At 31.8% G+C, this 7,259-nt stretch overlaps 1 pseudogene; it reads left to right on the plus strand.

The window, feature by feature from the left end:
- The first annotated feature begins 2,308 nt into the window (after window positions 1-2,308).
- Window positions 2,309-4,990, plus strand: LOC127085489 (flavonoid 3'-monooxygenase-like; annotated as a pseudogene).
- The last annotated feature ends 2,269 nt before the right edge of the window (window positions 4,991-7,259 follow it).

Consider the following 7,259-nt stretch of genomic DNA (forward strand, 5'->3'; position numbering starts at 1 on the left):
AATATTTTATTTAAAAATAAATAAAAAATAAAGGCGCCACTATAAAATTAAAGAAATCAAAAATTTGTTGGCGTTAATATTCGAATCCAAGAACATTAGGAACTTTCACCACTGTTTCACTATTCAACCGTGGTAATATGTAAATTATTTTTAATTAAAAAATAAATAAAAATAGTGGCGCCTCATTTTAGAGATGTCACCATAATCCTTCAAAGAACTGTGGTAAAATAGGCGTCGTTGTATGTTTTATTTGTAGTAGTGAGTACAAAACATAAAGAATATTGCATTCCAGATATTGGCGATCATGACAACATTATCACTCAAGTGCTTCACCCCTTCACGCCTTACGCTTGGGGGACTTGTGTATAGCCTGGATATCGCATTCTGAATATTGGCGGTCAGGATGGCATAACCTTAAGCGTTTCACCCCTTTGGGCCTCACGCTTGGGGGACTTGTGTACAACCCGAATATTGGCGGTCTGGACGACATTAACCTTAAGCGCTTCGCCCCTTTGGGCCTCACGTTTGGGGGGACTATGTAAATCTCAGAATATTAGCAGTTTGGTTCTCTAGGTAAGTCGAGCTCTGCCCATGTCTGGAGTAAGGTGTGGCATTGATCGTGATATGGCACAGGCAAGATAATGCGTAAAAAGAGTTCTCCTAGAACCGAGTCATGTACTTAGAATGACATAGTGCCCATACGAGATATCCCCTAAAGCGTCTCATCCATGACCTAGTTGGTTATTGTATGTGCATCCCGAGATTTCATCCCGATTATAAACGAGATAATGTAACATCACTCTTAAGTGTTTCTCCCCTTCAGGCCTCATGCTTGGGGACTGTTTATATCCCGAATCTTCCATTCCTGATATTGGCGGACCTAAGCATATATCTTGTTCGGATGTTGACGATTCTTATATCCTATGTCGGGGTTAGATACGCCATAAAAACCTATCTAAACTGCCCCCGGGTCGAGATATCCCCGATATGCCTTTATGGGCATTTATCCTCGCGATGTCAGTGTATCTAAACATGTTTCAGTAAACTCATAATGGGAGAATATTTATGGTCAGGACCATTCAATAACATTCAATTCCCTTTACCGCCCTTCTCCACATCATGGTAAAGGGGTAACTATAAAAAGGAGGAAGACATGTCAAAGTAAAATAGGGATTGAAATGATTAGACAAATAAATCATCCATTGTGCCTCTCTTATGACTATGACCGACCAGTAATGGTAGCGTTATCAAATGATGTTCTTGCAAGAACATATTTAAACTCGATCCTCAATATACAATAGTCATTAGGTTTGGAAATGAATCTAGTCGAGTCGAACTCGCCTCAGTTCCACTCGACTCGATAAGAATTGGTTCAACTCAAAACTCGATTCGAGTTTGACACAAACTCTTTTTTAAACTCAAACTCAACTCATTTTAAGTTCACGAACAACTCAGTTAACTCGATAGATTCATCTCATTATGTTCAGCTCATTTACTTCACGAACTTATAAAACATTTTTTTATTTGTTTATATATTTTTGAAATTTTAAATTAATACTCCTAGAATCATATATATATATATATATATATATATATATATATATATATATATATATATATATATATATATATATATATATATATGGTTGAGATTTGAAGTAAAATTTTAAAAATCTATATATATATATATATATATATATATATATATATATATATATATATATATATATATATATATATATATATATATATATATATATTTGAGATTTGAAGTAAAATTTTAAAATCTACTCCTAGAATTATATATATATATATATATATATATATATATATATATATATATATATATATATATATATATATATATATATATATATATATATATATATATATATATAATCGAATTGATTCATGATTCTAATGAAATAAATTATATATAATTCAAATTCAATTTATTAAGTTAATAAATTTTTATTTTTTTTCATATTCAACTAATTTAAGTTATAATCCAAATTTAACAATTTAGTCATTGTTCATATTCAACTAATTTAAGTTATAATCCAAATTTAACACTTAAATTATCAAATCGAGTGTCGAACTACATTCAAATTGGTTTGAAGTGTTTATAGAAAGAATCGTTAATTTTTCAAATGAACTAAAGTAACCATATTGAATATTCCAATACAAGCATTTAGACAAGTGACCGCCATGTCTACCGTCGTAAAGTCAGAGAAAACTTTTCTTGTTTTCTTTATAAATACCAACCAGTTAGCCTTTCCTTAATGAGACAACAATAAACGTCAACTACTTTCTTTCCAAAACACACTCTTGTTCTTACACACAACCTTATATCCTTGTCCTTTATCATCATCATCACAAACAAACAAAAAATCATGTCTCTATGGCTCATTGCATTCTCCACTTTCATATTATCTATCTTAATAGACCGTTTTCTAAAATTTGCTACAAAATTTTCTTCTTCTTCACTATCACTTCCACCTGGACCAAAACCATGGCCTGTAATAGGTAACATGCCACACTTAGGCTCTTGCCCACACCAATCTCTTGCAGCCTTGGCTGAAACACATGGCCCTTTGATGCACCTCAAATTAGGGTTTGTCGATGTTGTCGTCGCGGCTTCCAGTGCCGTGGCTGAACAATTCTTAAAAGTGCATGATGCAAACTTTAGTAGCCGGCCACCGAATGCCGAAGATCTTGTGTTCGCACCTTATGGCCCCCCAGTGGCGGTTGCTCCGAAAAATTTCTTCCTTTCATCTCTTTTCGAGGCCGAATATCAATATTTATGTAACGTTAGTTAATATCACCAGAATTTCAACTTAGAATCTTAATCTATGTATGAGGTTCTTATATATGTTTATTACATATGGAAAGAATTTGTATAAGAAAAATATTACTTCCATTATTGAGAAAATATAACATGCTCATTTTGCTTCTTGGAGCAGCTATATGTTTTTAAGTCATGAACAGGTTTTGTCTATAATAAATAACTTCTATTTTATTTTATTTATAAAATCTCTACTTTAATTTAAATTAATGGTTAATTTTGCACTTTAGAATTACTATTTTATTTATTGACTTTTTTGTTTCTTAAAATAATTTATTGTTATATACTAAATTGGTACAAAATATCAACCGTATTAAAAGTCAATTAATATTTCAGTTTCTAGTATTATATATTTGTGGGTTGAAATGAAAAAATCTTGATAAAGAATTTTTTTTTGAAAGTGGGACCCACCAGTCATGCTGATGTGATATGAAACAAAATTGAACTTTTCTTAAGCGCCGGAAGAAAAAATAAATTTTCAATGACCGGCTTATTTCTTAATCTTTTGACCAAACTAATTCCACTTATCAGGAAGAGGCAGGAAGATTGACAAGTAATTTGGCAAGTAACTATTCAGACACAAAAGCTGTGAATTTGGGACAAGTGTTGAATGTATGTACAACCAATGCACTTGCTAGGGTTATGATAGGAAGAAGAGTATTCAATGATGAGAATGCTGGTAATGATCCTAAAGCTGATGAGTTCAAGAATATGATTCTTGAAATGATGGTGTTAGCTGGAGTTTTCAACATTAGTGACTTTATTCCTGCATTGGAATGGTTAGATCTTCAAGGAGTTCAAGCTAAAATGAAAAAGTTGCACAAAAAAATTGATGCATTTTTAACAAACATAATTGAAGAACATGAGAGTTCTAATCCTAAGAGTGAGAAACATAAGGATTTGTTGACTACTTTGTTGGCACTTAAAGAGGAAGGAGATGATGATGGAAATAAACTCAACATTACTGAGGTCAAAGCACTACCTTTGGTAAGTTACCCACTCTTCTACGATTCATGCATGCACATGCTACTTAACCCTTTTCTTAAACCCTATAGGACAAAATATTTAATTTTTACTTTTAAAAGGTTATCAAGATTAATGACATGGTGTGCAAAATGTACTACAACAAAATATCTTCAATTTAAACAAAACGAAATTCTGATTCAATAGGACTTATAACTTAGAGTTATACATTGTAATGTTGTCTAATTTAAAGTACTATATAGTGGCATTAAAAAAATTAGTTAGGATGATCTTTATTATAATTTTTTTTAAATTTACTCATAATTTCACTATTAAAAATAAATAATTATAATGTTGTGGATTAACACCTACACCTCTACAATCAGAAGTCCTTCAAACTAACAATTGAATTATTCTTAGGGCGAGATAAATTATAATTTACTTTGACATTGAAGTTTTTACAAAACATATGTACTTACAATTTGTTTGATTATTTGTCTAGAACATGTTTGCAGCTGGACAGACACGTCATCAAGCACCACCGAATGGGCTATTGCAGAATTGATTAAAAACCCAAAAATCCTAGTCCAAGTCCAACAAGAATTGGACAATGTTGTGGGCCGAGACAAAAACGTGAAAGAGGAGGACATACCTAACCTTTCTTACCTACAAGTTGTCATTAAAGAAACATTTCGTTTGCATCCGTCTACACCTCTTTCATTTCCAAGAATTATGTCTGAAAGTTGTGAGATATTTGGATACCATATTCCAAAAGGTACAACTCTTTTGGTTAACGTATGGGCCATAGCTCGTGGCCCAAAACAATGGGTTGACCCATTAGTGTTCAAGCCCGAAAGATTCTTACCAAGTGGTGATAAGTGTGATGTTGATATTAAGGAAATGATTTTGAAATCATACCTTTTGGTGCTGGACGAAGAATTTGTGTTGGGATAAGTCTTGGGCTTCGTATGGTTCAACTTTTAACTGCTACATTGGCCCATTCGTTTAATTGGGAACTTGAGAATGGGCTCAAAGCTGAAAAGATGAACATGGATGAAGCTTTTGGAATTACTCTTCAACGAGCTGTGCCATTATCTGTGTACCCTAAGCCCAGACTCTCGCCTAATGTTTACTCATCATGTTTCTAAGTTTAGACATTTATTTTTGAGAAATTTTCTTTTTCGAGAGACACTTTAGGTTTCTTTATATTATGCTTAACTATAATAATTTGAATAAATAGGATTTAGTATACGGTGCGAGCCGATCTCAAAAGAGTCAAAGGTATAACATCTATGCTTTTATGTCATTGTATTTCCAATTTTCATGTAAACTAGTTAGTTTACATGTGCTTCACACATTTCATATATTATGTATAAATATAATTTCTCTAAGTCTTTAATATAAAAAATATATATAACTTAAATTTATATTAGTATAATTGATGACAGTTTTTCATTGCATGAATTTAGTCAAAGAATCAGATCAAAACAAGTGAAAGATGAGTTAAAATTAAGAAGAAAGACCAAAGAATGAGGAAAAAGTAGTTAAGTATGAAGAAATTGGACTTAGTGAAAATTTAGGTGAAAAGGGAACAAAAGAGTGCAACTTCGAAAAAAAACCATGCGTACCATCACATATGCGATAATGACATAAAGGTTGCATCGTGCACGACGCAAAGTCATTACGCGCACGATGACTCCTTTTTCTAGGCTTTTTATGACACGTCTGATCCATTCTGGGTCTTTTAAAAGGGAAATTCTGCACTTTGGTAAGGGTTACGAACTTGGAGAGAAAAGTACGATTTTTACAACATCAAGGATGATTTTTAGGGTATTGGAAACCATTAGAGGCCATTACTTCAAAGAAATTCACAAGCTACTTTCATATTCTTTTTTGGTATTGTAATCTAAATTATGAATAGTTAAACTCCTCTAGGTTAGGTTGTCTTATGATGAACTTATTTCAATATTGTTGGGTAATATGTTGATTTGAATTTGTATGAACCTTTTGATCTGTAATCCTATTCAATTGCTTATTGTTCTTAATTCATTTTATGTGAGATACTCTTTTAAATTGATTGTGGACACATAGGGAATACCGACCATTAGTCTATGTGTTGGACCTATGACAATTGTTGTACTTAAGCTGGTTGAATAGGAATATGAGATCTCGAGTAGTGGCATATGGAACTAACGTTATGTGCATCGCCTAATCCTGCTTACGCTGGTGGATTAGGGATAGGAAGCTCCGAAGTGATTAATGAGTTATTTCGCAAGAGATCGATTATAGCGGCTTTGTTAATTCATCGTGGAGGTTATAGTGATAATATCATTCATATAAGGCATCAAACATCAACAATAGAGAAATAGGGGGTTCTAAACACAACCCGGCCGCTTTCGAAATTATGTTTAAACACTTATTTACTGTTCGCATTGCAAACTCAAAAATCTCACCTTTTTACTATTTCTTATACATTGCACACATTTTGTCTTGTTAAAAAGCAATCTCTGTATATTCGATCTTTTTATTACTGCAACACTATCCATACACTTTTCAAAAAGTCATCAATAACTATTTTGTCACAATCCATATTTAGTTTATGAAATATATTGTTGTTTATTTTGTCCCAAGTATATAAATAGGAAAACGTAATGAATTTCTTAAACTATTTTAAAGTGAGACATAATAATATTTGTATAATGAATGAGTATATATTAAGTTATTTAAAACATGAAAGATTGGAAATCATTTTCAAATGATGCATGAAAATTTAAAGGACGAAAATTTAATGTAGGTCACTAATGCATTGATAATGTTAGAGTGGTGCAAATGAAACTTAGTCTAAGATGCACCTACAAAGAATAGTCTCGGTGTAAACTTAGTTATGGTGCATTGAAAAATATTGTCAAACATTAATTATCTTTAAATTTTACGAAAAACAAATTGGCGCCAAAATATTTTGGTTTTAGGGTTAGAATTTTGTTAATTTGGCTGCAGATTATCCTAAGTTTATCTATATAAAGATAAAGATGTATTCCTCTTCGATGTCCAATTAAAAAAATTTGATAAAAAATTTATTTTAAACAATTTTGTAAATCAAAATAGGCAGTTGGATAAATAAATATAAGGAAATCAAAGTAATTAAAATAAATAAATAGCGGAAATAAAAAAGAGATAAGGGTTGATAAAATTGCACTAAAAATTTATAAAGATTCACTCTAATCACTTAGACTACTCTTGTCTTCAATAATTTATTCTTCAGAGTTTCCACTATAGATGTGAGTTTTTTCACAGGTTATGCCCACAAACCGTTATACAATCAAACATAAGTTTTACACTGACTATCCTCCAAACCAAACACTAGATTTTACACCAGACTAATTTCGGAACCAACCGAGAGCTTTTACACCAGGCTACGCTCACAAACCAAATAGAGATTTTGACAGATAAT

This window comes from Lathyrus oleraceus, chromosome 5 (genome assembly GCF_024323335.1).
Source record: "Lathyrus oleraceus cultivar Zhongwan6 chromosome 5, CAAS_Psat_ZW6_1.0, whole genome shotgun sequence".
Classification (NCBI taxonomy): domain Eukaryota; kingdom Viridiplantae; phylum Streptophyta; class Magnoliopsida; order Fabales; family Fabaceae; genus Lathyrus; species Lathyrus oleraceus.